This window comes from Gadus macrocephalus, chromosome 20 (assembly GCF_031168955.1).
Source record: "Gadus macrocephalus chromosome 20, ASM3116895v1".
In the NCBI taxonomy this organism is placed as follows: Eukaryota; Metazoa; Chordata; class Actinopteri; order Gadiformes; family Gadidae; genus Gadus; species Gadus macrocephalus.
The window spans coordinates 16,449,951-16,464,950 of NC_082401.1; the positions used below are offsets into that span (position 1 = coordinate 16,449,951).

At 48.4% G+C, this 15,000-nt stretch overlaps 1 protein-coding gene across 1 annotated transcript in view; it reads left to right on the top strand.

The window, feature by feature from the left end:
• Positions 1 to 5,532: 5,532 nt before the first annotated feature.
• The window catches only part of si:dkey-91i10.2 (uncharacterized protein LOC555224 homolog), a 29,072-nt gene continuing 19,604 nt past the window's right edge, over positions 5,533 to 15,000 (top strand). Inside the window, exon 1 of the mRNA XM_060039476.1 lies at positions 5,533 to 5,901. The gene's annotated coding sequence lies outside the window, so the exon portion shown is untranslated. The remainder of the gene's footprint in view (positions 5,902 to 15,000) is intronic.

A 15,000-nucleotide genomic window follows, 5' to 3' on the forward strand; every position in this document is an offset into this window, starting at 1 on the left:
AGGGTGTGAGTGGACTGTAGTCATGGTGATTCCTGACTATGTTAAGAGTTTAGCTAGGGTCGTGTGTGTGTGTGTGTGCGTGTGCGTGTGCGTGTGCGTGTGCGTGTGCGCGTGTGTGTGTGTGTGTGTACCCCCGTGGAGCACCTTGGCTCTGTGGATACAATAGATGGATAGATTGACAGGGAAATTGGATTTCATGGCCCCCCATTAGGAGAGCTGGGCGGGCACACCAGGCACTGTACGCCTGCAGACATGGCGATTTATGTTTGCATGCTGCCAGCACAGGCTTTTAATTATCCAATCTAATTTCAGGATGGAGATACACTGTGTAGATATACACTGTGACTGTGTACCCGGCTTCCTGTACACATACACAACCATGCATTCAAAGTTTGGAAGCACATACACATTCACACGCCCGTCAACCTCAGGCGTGGTTTGTGCGCACGAGCAAGCAACATGCATATTCATTGGAGTTAATTATGTTTTTCCTTCCTAAAATGCATTTAAAATATACACGCAGAACTCAACATTCGTGTTTTAGGCGATGAATCGAGGTCATGGATATTCCTTGAGTTAACTGATGCATAATTACTTTTTAACACAGGGCTCGTTATCTGCTCCACCCAAGGAGACTCAATCAAGATGGATGGAAACCTGAACAATTAGGTTTGTGGGTCATTCTGGCTGCTTGTGTTGCTCCTCATTCACATTCATCGACATTCATTAAGGAACTCTCTTCTAGAGGTATAAAATGCTCACACCGAATTGCCTGGCCAGCTCTAATGTAATTGCAACGTTTGCAGTGTGTTTCGACCTGGATAAACAAAGGTTGTAAAGCTTGGTTTGTGGCGGTGTGGGGTGCTTGTGACGCACACACGCACGCACACATACACACAAACACACAAACACACACACTCAACCCCACACCCAGGAATTTGTGCCAGTTCCCATGCTATCCCCCAGCCACCACATTATATTGGGGCGTTCCCACTGCTCGTACAAGTGTATTTTGTCCCCGTCATGGGGGTATACAGCATGTACCCCCTTTGAATAGAAAACAGGCAGGATGAGAATGACAGGGAGCTGAATTATTCAGAGCCGAACCTAGCAGTAGCACACCCACACACACCCACACACACACCCACACACACCCACACACACACCCACACACACCCACACACACACACACACACACACACACACACACACACACCCACACACACACACACACACACACACACACACACACACACACACACACACACACACACACACACACACCTATTGTACACATGCCTCGACCCTGTAGTGCTTGAATGTGTTGAGGTATCTAAAGAAAATTAAGAATCATCCCCGCATGCCATTCGTCTTTGAAAATTACACAAACAAGACGCGTCAATAGGTTAAGGGCTATACATTAGGGAGGCAAGAAATTCCCCCGATCTTGGAAGAAGAGAATTTTAGTTAGTTAGTAGTCATTTACCGGTAGTTAGTTCATTGTTCAGTCATTAATCGTGCAATGATTTGTCACTCTGGCGAGACATGGTTGTCCTCGAAACTGCCAGAGCGTTACTCATGCGGGACGAGGAAAAACAAAGTTTTCCACAGCCTAGGTAACGATATATTTACATCGATTTAGGATTTAATACAGCTACCCCCCCTGAGTCCTCTCAACTCAACACAATACTCCATAATGCATACCGATTTACAAGCTCTATAGAGAGGAGTGCTGCTGCCAAACTGTCTCCTCCGCAGGTATACACCGCGGGAGAAACAGGACTCATACCGGTGGTCGCTTCTTTAGGGCCCGCCGTCAGATCGCTGTAATAAGAGCGTGAATATCGGTCGAATGTCCAATATCTTTCTTACCTAAAACAACTTCAAACTTCTTAAATCGCTCTTAAACCTGGGATGTATGATTATTTTATAATACACCACCTCCTAATCAAACTGGGTTGCGGGATTATTTTATTACACCATCTCCTAATCAAACAGGGTTGCGTGATTATTTGATCTCACCACCTCCTAATCAAACTGGGATGCGTGATTATTATTATTACACCAGTACAGTAGCGCTATATGCTGTTTTACATTTCACTGTCAGCTCACACAAGTACCACACAATCAACCAACCTATCACTCAATTGATTGTCTAACCCCATCTGGCTAATTATCACAATGCATTGTGTCTCTCAATGGCCCCATGGTTGGCAAGGAAATTACACCTCTGATAAACAAACCAGCTGGTGATGGGTTTTTATGTGTCCTGTCTTGAGGTACCTCACAGACACACACACACACGCACACGCAAACACACACACACACACACACACACACACACACACACACACACACACACACACACACTCACACGCACAAAAACCACTAACAAATGCACATATAGGCACTGAACACTAATCTCAGTAGGCAAACGTTTACACATAGCCAAGGGCGCACACACAACAAAGCATTGTATGCTCTTCCCCTGGGGGGGGGGGGGGGGGGGCCATAACAGTTACAACAGCCATTGTGCTGCAGCGCATGGGGTAGACCACAGTGGATGCTCCGCTCTCTGCTTTATGAGGGGGACAGCTCATTCCATACCAGACACACTGTGGTCTGTCACTTTAAGTGGTCAACCACGTATATATATGTTGTCGAAGGCTCCCTGGTTACGGGGGGGCATGCTGCTGGCCGTGGACAGTCCACTCCCCGCGGCTACCTGCCAGTGGGGGCTACCGGTGTGTTAACACACCCGCAACCTGTCTGGCATCGCGTTTGAACATCCTTCCATGCCCCCCTTGCTCGTCCCCGGATGGAGCGCTAAATTTAGCATCGCTCTCCCCCCCGCACTCGCCCTACCCCCGTTTCCAAAAATAAAGAAATGGCGAGTCAGGTTAGTGAGATTGCATGCCCCCCTGAAACGGGGCGAATCGCTCTCTAACTCTTGTGCTCGCTCTTTCTCTCTCTCTCTCTTACTCTTGTTCTCGCGCTCTCTCTCTCTCTCTCTCTCTCTCACTCTTGTTCTCTCTCTCTCACTCTTGTTCTCTCTCTCTCACTCTTGTTCTCTCTCTCTCTCTCTCTCTCTCTCTCTCTCTCTCTCTCTCTCTCTCTCTCTCTCTCTCTCTCTCCTGACTGTAATAGTCTAATCCGTGCCTCACCGTGAGAGCAGAATGAAGGCCCACTGAATTATTGAGCCATCAGCGGAGCCCTCATAAATTATTTTCCGCCGCCGTTGCTGAGCAAGCCCGGCCCTCCGTCTCGAGGCCGCCTGGACCTTTGCTACCAGGTGTCCCGAACAGCGAAGCCTTCACCGTACCGGGCCCCTAAACACACAATCTCACACACACACATGGCAAACAAACACTTTCCTAATGGCAACAGCAACACACAGCATTGGATGAGTGATGTCTAATCTGGGGCCCTTTGTGGGGCCCTCACTGTGCCCGACATAAAGACGTTTCTGCTGCCTTCTGAGTTTTCTCCAGCGTCTTTAAACCGCTGTCCGTCAGCATTTCAATTCATTGAAGGATGACCACTTGGGACGAACCATCTCATCTTCAAGCGGGGTCCTTAAACCCCCATGCGGAGGACAATTTTACTTCATGGTTAGCAGAAATAGAGGTTTCGCCTTACTGTTGTTTTCAGATATTTCCACTTCAGAGGAAGTTTGTGAAAAGCTGGGAGAATGCTGGGAAAATGCTGGCTAATTGTGTCTAGTGGATATGGCCTGAATGCATATGCACAAGTGTTTGTGAGCGTGCCACACGAAACCTCAACCCCCTTTGGTAAGGAGGGCTGCATCAATGCGTATAATACCCATTCTCTCTCTCTCTCTCTCTCTCTCTCTCTCTCTCTCTCTCTCTCTCTCTCTCTCTCTCTCTCTCTCTCTCTCTCTCTCTCTCTCTCTCTCTCTCTCTCTCTCTCTCTCTCTCTCTCTCTCTCTCTCTCTCTCTCTCTCTCTCTCTCTCTCTCTCTCTCTCCCCAGTGCTAGGATTTACCTTTGTGTGCTAAACCAAGCTACACTATGTGTGTGTGTGGGGTACCATTGTGGTGCCAGCATTTATTAAGGGGTCATTTGATAACACCAGCAGATGGGCATATGGTGCTGCCGTTAAATAATCACGTTCATGTACAACACTCACACAGTATACAATAAACACAGTTTGTGTTTGTTGTATACTAATCTCCACGTATCACGACACACGCGCACACACACACACACACACACACACACACACACACACACACACACACACACACACACACACACACACACACACACACACACACACACACACACACGCACGCACACACTGCCTTCCTCTCACACACAGGGCCTTTTTCCTGCCCGAACACCCAAACAAAAAGCCCGGCCAACCAAAGCACACATAAACACAAGCAGCGCTGATGACATAATTGACACACCCATGCGGAGCAGCCTTCTGCCATGTTGCCTAGTGGTGGCGCTGGCTCTCGTGTCCGTCTCCTCCCCCCCGGCCGCCCACCCACCCACTCCGGGAGGCCCAGGCAAAGGGAGGGTTATCTTGGACTCTGGGGAGATTAGCCTCAGACTCCATATGCCCCCTTAAACACACGGCAGACGCAGCAGCATATTGTCATTACAACACATTGTGCCGGTGGCCAACATACCCACACAGTGGAAGCCTGTTCCTTGAGCCGGGGACTTGAGCTGCGCACAGGGGCAGGCAGCATAAGGCTGGTCTTTAATGTTTGATGCCTGTTTGTCTTTTGTTTTTTACTGATGGGAAGGGGAAGGGCTCATGCTCGTTGAGTGTCCTGCAAACTGTGCCCACGAAGAAACGTGTAATGCATCTGCGGCATAGAGCTGTGAAAGCAGTTAAGAATTAAATTCACGTATTTTAATGACGGCAGGAACGTTGGAGTACTGTGGTTTCGTGACATGCTGAACATTTGTGAATATCTGTATTATTTGGGATTTTTGACAGCTATATTTAGATTTTTGTTTAATCACCATAACCTATTTTTTTTAATGAAATGCATTCCGGTGCTCTTCCTGTCCCATGTTTTCCTTATGAAGAGTGTAAGGAGATTACTGCTCCCCAGGACACTGCGAACTGGCCCGCCTGGGTGGCATGACTCCATTGGTTGGCACGGTAAACAGAGGAGCGGTTACATCAGTTCAATTGAGATTGAGAATCAATCCATGAGAGAATTAAAGATTAAGCATGTGTTGAAACCTGGCCAGAACGTCGCAGCATCCCCTCTGTGTGTGTGTGTGTGTGTGTGTGTGTGTGTGTGTGTGTGTGTGTGTGTGTGTGTGTGTGTGTGTGTGTGTGTGTGTGTGTGTGTGTGTGTGCGTGCGTGCGTGTGCGTGTGTGTGTGTGTGTGTGAGGGGGTACCTGCTTGCGTCCATGTGTGAGATGGAGAGAGCGAGCGATAGAGAGAGAGAGAGAGAGAGAGAGAGAGAGAGAGAGAGAGAGAGAGAGAGAGAGGGAGAATGAGGGGTGGGGAGTAAAGCAGAAAGCACTTAGGAGCTGCAGCCGCTTCCTGGTTTCCATGCCTACCACAAGGGCTGTTCAGTTCGGAGCATGCTCAGTTCGCCTTGCCCTCCCCTTGGTAACAATAGCCAGTGAGGAGTCGGGAGCGCTCACACTCACACTTGCAATCGCTCTCGTCTCACACACACACACACACACACACACACACACACACACACACACACACACACACACACACACGCGCGCGCGTGCAAACACTCACACACACATGCACGCACTACTCCGGAGCGCAGTAGGAGAGGGATGGTGGGAGGAAGGGCAACCTGCCGTTTGTAACCGGGCTCGCGGCGGCTTTACACTCCCTCGCTCACAGAGACACAACCGAGACAGCACACACCACACGTCCTCCACCGAGGTGAGTCCACCTGTCTGTCGTCTGCTGCTGGTTTCGTGGCTCTCGTATATGTTTGTATTTTTTTGATGTGCCCGAGCTTTGAGATTGGAGTGAGAGGGTGACGACGAGAGACGAGTTTGTTTGCCGGTTGGAACGGAGAAAGCGTGCGCGCGTGTGTCAAGAGTTAAACAGTCGGTGGCTCGCTGAGTGTGACAGGACGCCACCTGTTTAGCTGGAGTCGGTTTGAAATTATGGATGGCTTCGTGTGAGTGCCACCTCAAAGGAGTTGAGAGGAAAGAACGATGGGAACGCTCTCTCTCGTACGATGACAGCAGTAACGCGCGGAACAGGGACATTTATGTTGACCGACTGGATGGTGGACAGTTGGAAAAGAGCACATATCCTTCAATTATTCACGCAGAAGAGAGAGAGAGAGAGAGAGATAAGGCTTACGAGGAATTGTAGGTTGCTTTGTGTGTGTGTGTGTGTGTGTGGATCTGCATGGGTGAACTTTCTCAAGGCGTCCTTGGCTGGACAGGTGGAGGAAGCAGTCCCTCAGCGGTTCAGTTCTTGTAGGTGTAGTCCTGACAGGGTGCTGAGTACCGTTACCTCGTCGTTGTATCTATCGACGATGGAGTTGTTGTCAACCTGCAGGCTGTCACGATCAGCACGTAGAGATACAGAGCGAGGATGACAGAGAGAGAAGGACGGAGGGGAAAGGGAACAACAGAGACGGAGAGAGAGAAAACACTAAATGAACGGAGGCAGATCCGAGGTTTTCCGTTTTTTTTTTTTAAGTTGGCACGGAAGAAACGTAACCTGGGGGTGTTTTTTTGGTTTGAGTGTCATTCGAGATAAGTGCTTTCAGCGCAAGTGTCTATTTTTTTAAAAAACAAAGAGCCCTTGCTCGGCTATTGATGGTCTATGGGGCGTGTTGGCTGGCGAGGAGGATGGGAGAGGGGCAGAAGGGATGGACGGACGCGAGGCACTCCTCTTCCTCAGGCTGTTATATGATCCGTAGGGCAGGAACCGGAGCACAGCCTCCTGGTCATGACTGGCTGCCCCCTCTCGATCGTGCGTGTGTGTAACAGTTTGTGTCTTTTGGTTCATAGTTGGTTCAACGCCTGGGTGTTGTTCATGTGTGTGTGCGTGTGTGTGTGCGTGGAGTAGGTGTGAGATATGTGCGTATGTGTGTATGCATGTGATTTGTACTATGTGTGTATGCACGTTTTGTGTGTGTGTTTGTGTGTGTGTGTGTGCACTTATTTATTTATAAGCCATATTTGCATGGCATGGGTGTATTTCGTGTATAAAAAATGCTGTGTGTATCACAAATCGCCTGTATTCCTTATGTTTGACTTTATTATGATTCTGAATTATTTTATAGATTGTGTTGAAATGTTTGTGCATTTTGCGTCTTTGTTATTTTGCCCGGCTCTGCTTTGTCTCTGTGTGTGTCTGTCTGTGTGTCTATCTGTCTGTGTGTCTGTGTGTCTCTGTTTCAATGTGTATGTGTATGTGTGTCTGTGTGTGTGAGTGTATGTGTGTCTGTGTGTCTATGTGTCTGTGTCTGTGAATGTGTGTGTGTGTGTGTGTGTGTGCGTCTATGTGTCTCTCCTTGTCTTTGCGTTTGTGTGTGAATGTGTGTGTGTGTGTGTGTGTGTGTGTGTGTGTGTGTGTGTCTGTGAGTGAAGGTTCTTTAAAATAAGCGCTAGAAGCGGTTAGCTCGCCAGGAACAGTCAGTATCATCCTTGACTATCATCCAGTCAGTAACACCCACACACCCACACCCACACACACACACACACACACACACACACACACACACACACACACACACACCAGTGCACGCGTGATCGCTGTCCACTGGGCAGAAGATGAATTGGTGGGGCTGTTCAATTCCTGGTGGGTCGATACTTCTCTGCCGCGGGCCAGACTGCGCGCCGATTGTTCAGGGATGAATGTGAAAGAGGAGAATGTGTGTGTGTCTGTGTGTGGAACTATCTCAGAGTTGCCCAATGGGTGTGCGTATGTGTGTGTAGGACACGTGTGTGTAGCGTGTGTGTGTGCCTGAGTGTGCATGTGTGTGGTTGTGTGTGTACGCCTGAGTGCAGTGTGTATTGACTGGCCATGTCTATGACGGGCACACTGAGCCCTACAGCCAGTCCAGAGCCTCAATCTGTCAGTCTGCCTACATCTTTGTCTCTCTCTCGCTCTCTCTCTCTCTGTCTCTCTCTCTCTCTCTCTCTCACTCTCATTGTCTCCTTGTTTTGGTTGGTCTACCTGTTTATCTGCACCTGTGTCTCTCTTGGTTTGTCCATAACTCACGCGTCTGTCTCTTCATCTGCCTGGCTGCCACTCTCTCTCTCTCTCTCTCTCTCTCTCTCTCTCTCTCTCTCTCTCTCTCTCTCTCTCTCTCTCTCTCTCTCTGTCTCTCTCTCTCTCTCTCTCTCTCTCTCTCTCTCGCCCCTCTCTGATCTGTGACTGGATCTCCCCTCCCTCTCTCTCTCTATCAAGGGGCTGGTCAGGGAGATGGTGGATTGGATTCATATTTAATACATTTTCGTCAGAGAGCGGGGAGATGAGAGGGGCAGGAGTCTTTGTGTTGGCCGGCATCTCCACGTTGGACGGGTGTGAGGTCTGGGAGAGCACCCCAGATCCTAGATAGAGACAATAAAAGAGCCGAGACCGAGATAGAGACCGAGATACAGAGACAGGCAGCTGACATGCTTTTCCCCCCACAGGAAATTTAAAAATTGTAATGAGTGGACAATATAATCGGGTTTGCATGGAATCGGTGCCGGGGACTCTGGGGTTTAATATTTTATGAAGGTATATAAATGTTGAATCTCCTTCTCGTATCGTGCTGATCTTCTCCGCACGCGTCGGTTGGAAGGACATCCAATAGAATTACTTCCTGGGGAGTCTCACGTACACACACACACACACACACACACACACACACACACACACACACACACACACACACACACACACACACACACACACACACACACACACACACACACACACACACACACACACACACACACACGCGCACTCATCACCATTCCCTGTCCCCTTCCTTTTCACCTCTTCCTTCACCTTCATGCTGGTCACCTTATTCTCCCGCCATGTCCCTTCTCTCATCCATCTCTTCTGATTGGTCCCCCTGACGTCGCCTCTGCACCTCTTTGTTTTCATACCATACTGCCCTCTCGTCTTTTTCCTGCCCATTCCTCCTTTTCGTCTTCGTCTCCATCTCCCCAATGTCCTTGTGTATCCTGTATACTCCTCCTCTCCTCCTCCTCCTCTCCTCCTCCCCCATCCTAGCCATGTGTCCACTCTCTATTTCTTCTTGTCTCCTCTAATTTCTTTTCTTTTCTTCTCTTTGCCTCTCTTTTTGTCTCTTTTTCTTCTTCTCTTTTCTTCTCTCCTCCTCCCTGGAGTCTAAGCCAATTACAACCTCGCCCTTGGATCATAGAGGACTATTACAAAAGGTGTTTTCCTTCCCTCCCTCCCCCCTCCCTCCCTCCCTGCCTCGCTCTCCTCTGTTTCATATTCCCCGCTGTCTCACCCACACACCCACACTCACCACCAACACACACACACAAACACACACACACACGCACATATCGAGGTTAAAAGCCATGACCTGGACAATGGTATGTTGTCGTCAGGGCCTCTGCGAGGGCTATCCTTTTCAGATTCCCATTGGTCAATAGCGTGGACCGTGATCTGAATCATCTGCAACTCCCATTAGGTCTTGTAATGAGTCGACATGAAAGGCTCCCTCGAACCGGGGACGGACCCCTCTCAGCGAGGTCAAGGGTCAATATTGATCCACCGGGGAGAAAGACATGTGCATGCCCAATTTGCAATTAATCTGTATGTTGAATTGTGTATGTTGAAAGGTTTCTTTCTTTGTTGTCTTGATGTGGATGATTGAATAGCTGTTCGCTATTGACAAAACGGAGAGGAAAGGTTGTGGTGTTATGACGTAGTTCTGGTGTTTGGTTGACTATGGTTCACACTCTCACCCAGTAAATACCTAGTCAGCTGGCTGCTCTGAAAATCCAGTGAAAAGTGTGCCAATCCTTTTATTTCTATCGTAAGCTAGCAGCCTTTCTTATGAATAAAAGATATAGCTCTGAGGCGTGTGGCGCTACCCTTCGACCTCTAAATTCAACAGTGGTCCTGAAAGGGGAAAGAGGACATTGCTGATGAATTGACTTTATTCATGAAAGAACGTATTTCTTGGAAGAGGCGGGACACTGGGTGAGGGGAATCTGATGAAGAGTGGTTGAAAGGAACACGGTGCAGGGAGTATTTACGCTTGTTCTTGAGTGTCAAGTCAAGGGCAGCTTGATATGGCTGAGGCCAGCCTAGCGGGAGATGGCGTGAGAGATGGCTGATTCTGGGCCAGTTATGGATGGGATTCTACGCTGGACACACAGAGAGAGAGAGAGAGCGTGCAAACATACACACATCGACGTATACGCACACACCCGTGGTCACACACTGATGTTGACATACACATGTTGCGGGATTATCCCTCTCTCTCTCTCTCTCTCTCTCTCTCTCTCTCTCTCTCTCTCTCTCTCTCTCTCTCTCTCTCTCTCTCTCCTCTCTCTCTCTCTCTCCCTCTCCCTCTCCCTCTCTCGCTCTCTCTCGCCCCTCTCTGATCTGTGACTGGATCTCTTATCTCTCTGTATGTGTCTGATAGCGGTGAGTCAGTCGGCCATCTGCCGCCCGGCAAATCCGCTCCCGTCTTGCCTTATTAGCCTGCCTTTGTTTCTGAACACCACTCGTGCTCGCTGCTAGGGCTGTAGACCCCCTTCCCACCTCCCCCACCTCCCCCGTCCTCCCCCGTCCTCCATCTCCCGGCCCCTGCCTTTCATCACCCCTCTTCTGTGGCCCTCCATCTCTCTGTCGCTCTCTCTCCCCCTCTGTTGCCTGTTGGCTCACCCAGGGCCCGGCACCTTTTCATTCATGGTTTTCTCTCTGTCTGCCGTTTTACTCTGTCTGCCTGCCTGTCTGTCTCTGTTGGTCTACCCTTCTTTGTCTCGACACTACCTCTCCACAAACTTGTTATCTTATTCTCTTCGAGCGAGTCGATTTAATTTGTTTAATTCCCACTCGTGCTATCTGTCCAGGCGCCTGCCCGAGGCACGTAGTCTTTCTATGCCCCCCCACTCGCAGCATTATCTCTCTCTCTCCCTATCTCCCTCTATCTCTCTCTCACACTCTCTCTACCACAGAAGGTACTGTAGGTGGCAGCTCGTAGATGCTTGTGCGTGCGTATTTGTGTCCGTGTCGGTGTGTGAAATGTGATGTGTGTTTGTCTGTGTGTATGTGTGTGAGGGGGATGGAGGGGGGTAAGGGATCTTTGTGTTAGTGTGACTGTGTGTGTGATAGTTCATAGTAGAGGTGAGTGGAGTTACTGTCCCCCGCCCTTACGCATATCTCTCTCTCTCCCTATCTCCCTCTATCTCTCTCGCCCTCTATCTCTGTCTCTCTCTCTCTCCCTATCTGTCCCTCTCTCTCCCTATCTCCCTCTGTCTCTCTCTTTCTCTCTCTCTCCCTATCTCCCTCTAACTCTCTCTCTCTCTCTCTCTCTCTCTCTCTCTCTCAATCTCTCCCTATCTTCCTCTCTCTCTCTCTCTCTCTCTCTCTCTCTCTCTCTCTCTCTCTCTCTCTCTCTATCTCCCTCTATCTCTCTCTCTCTACCCGAGAAGGTGCTTTAGATAGATAGCTTTGTGTGTATGTGTGTGTATGTGTGTGTGTGTGTTGTGTGTGTGTGTGTTTGTCTAAGATGTGTCTGGTATGTGTGTTTGTGAGGGCAAGAGATCTTTGTGTGTGTGTGTGTTTGCTGAGAGTGTTTATATTACTGTCTCCGCAGTGGTGTTGATGTGTGTGGGTATGTGTGTTTCTGTGTGTGTGTGTGTGTGTGTGTGTGTGTGTGTGTGTATGCGTGTGTCCATAGGAGTGGTGTTGCTGTGTAGCTGATGTCATTATCCTCCCTGCGGTAACCACAACGAAAACAAGAATATACCCCAAGGAGGAAGTATGTGTAGCCCTGTGTTTTCTGTCTGCGTCTTTGTTTATCTGCCTGTGTGTGTGTGTATTTGTGTGCATTTGTGTGTGTGTGCATTAATGTTAGCGTTTGTGTACGCTCTTCACCCAGCTTATTTCCTAGTTGATGTATTTTTGTATGGATGTTTGGGTAATCTGTGTGTTTATATGCGTGTGTGTGCATCTGTATGTGAATGTGTGTGTGTTTGTGTGTGCTTGGCAGCTTGGTTGTCTTCCGACCATCCCTTGAACGTACCTGCTGCCGCACACATCCTATGCTGAGACACCATGTCTGAACCCACAAAGCTGTCCCCACAACAGCCCGAGTCCTCCGCACAAACACCCTTCATCTTCACCGCCGTCCCCAGAAAGGGGAGGACCGTCTCAGCCGCCCATTAGCAACGGCCCTCTGGGTGTTTTTCTTTCATTCGGGAGTCACGCAAATAGACTCGTGTTGCCTGGCTCGGAACGAAGCAGGGGCGACCAGAATGAAAATGTGCCTTAAATATGTACATTGAATATTCAGTGTCTTTTTTTTTTTTAGCCTGACTTCCTTTCACTCTTTTTGTATCCTGGCGCTCGGTGAAATGCTGTCAAGGCTGCCGTAGACGGCTTTCCTCTTACAGGGCTCCTGATTGAGTTTACAACCCAAGGCAAAGTAGATAACTCACTCCTCTCTCTCTCTCTCTCTCTCTCTACCTTTTTATCTCGCTCTCTCGCTCTCATACCCGCTATCCATACATATCTCTGTCATCGAGTTAATTGGCCGACTGTTTAGTGTGTTGCCAAGGGCAAGATATGTAATTATGATAGGGAGTGCTTCGTTTACCTCTGTGCCTCTTGTAGATAGTTGCTTTCTAACCGTGATTGTTGCGCTTTAAGTCGCCGTAGGGATGTGTGGTGATGGTGCATGTGTTTGTTTGTTGATCTGTGGAAATATAACTCCGGAAACCTGTGTTTGCTGCATGAGGTACCTGACCAACTATCTGGGATGTTGGTCAGGTACTAGGGATGGATGGAGATGGAGTGGAGTCAGAAAGAGAGAGAGAGAGAGAGAGAGAGAGAGAGAGAGAGAGAGAGAGAGAGAGAGAGAGAGAGAGAGAGAGAGAGAGAGAGAGAGAGACAGAGAGAGAGAGACAGAGAGAGAGAGAGAGACCCACTTCCACAAATATACATACTGTACAGTACATAACCCTACACACATACATGTACCTTCATCAGCCCATCAGTCAATAGACCCTGGTTGAAGGGTAGGAAGCTCCTCCACTGATTGGGGATTCTCTCACACAGATGAACTCACGCACACACACTGACACGCAAACACACACACACACACACACACACACACACACACACACACACACACACACACACACACACACACACACACACACACACACACACACACACACACACACACACACAGACACACACATTCCAACATGTGCAAAGAGCAGCGATCATTGGGCTTGTTGCCTACTTTCATCCAGAGGGGCTGTTTTCCTTTCTAATCATTGGGTCTTTCTGCAGCTCACTGCTTCATCAATTAAACATGAGCCACCCGGAGTGTTGACATGAAGCCTTCGATTGAACATACACACACAGAGACACACACACACACACACATGCATACACATACATGCATACACATAAGCATGCACCCTCACACGCACACACACGCACTAATATTGGGGCTGATATCGATTGAATGCAATTTTTTTTCTGTATTTGTGAGCACCTATTTCACCATCGTACATCACTCGGTATCAGCAATTATCTGAACATTCTTTTTTATTTAGACGTTTCTGTAATCGATGCTCTGCACACTGATGCCCTTGCAATTTCTTGGCTCAGATGCATCACTCTTGTGGACTAAAATAAATCACACACACACAAGATATTTACAGCCACATGAGGCAAATTGTATGTAGTCCATTAGTTTAGTCTAAGGCTAATCTTTAATACATTTAATAGTGTTTTTGTAGGAGGGCTTGCTTGATATAGTAGCCTGTCTTTCTTTGTGAAACATTTAGATATTTTCTGTACCCCCGGCAAAGTGAGGTCTGCAGTCGAGAGACGTCTGATATCCCGCTCTGAGGACAAAGCCATTCAAGGAAACCATCGTTATCAGTCTGTTTACCCCACAGCCTTTATAATTCATACGGCTGCTCTATTTTTTTTTCCACCGAACCCCACATCAAATATGTATGAGACCAGGATGACCCGAGTCCAGCGGGCAGAGGAAAGCCAAACACGGTTGTTGTTAATGAAAATTGAATGCTGTTAATGAAAGTTACTGTGTGCAAACAACGGTTTTTTACTTAATGATCGGGCCAGACAACTCTATTGTAAATCGCTAACTGATGATCGGGCTAATTCTGAACCATTTTCAATCATGGTGATTAGTGTTATTTTCTAGTCTGTGAGTGTGGGTTGTGTCAGTCGATTCCAGACTCTAACTAGCCCCCGGTTAAGCAGCCGTGTTTGTGCGTGTCGCCGCACATTTCGCGTCCGTTTCAGCGCCGGAAACGGTTCTGCACGCCCCGTGCAAAATGGATTCCAAAATAGTTTTTTCGCAATCTTTGTTACTTTCTAAACAGGATATGTGACTCTTGAATGGAATAAAAGCATGGCAAAATAAACGCTTTTATACAAAACAATATTTCCTCACCGCAAAACCTAGGGCGATGGAAAACCCAGGATAACTTTGTTTTCAGGAAACTCGCTCGCTAGCTCGACAATAAATAAATAATAATAAAAGCTAATAATAACTTTCTGGGTGAAAACAACGTTTGCCTCCCTGCGTCCTGGCAGCGCCCATTATGCATTCTGAATAAACGCAGAAACTCACAGCTATACTGTACTGAATCGATGTAGGACGCCGTCTTCCCGCACCCCGTGGCGGGGGGATTGTGGTGTCTACATCTATATCAGACAGGCACGCATGCACACACACACACACACGCACACACCCACACACACACACACACACACACACACACACACACACCAACACATATACACACATGCATTCCACAGGCATTC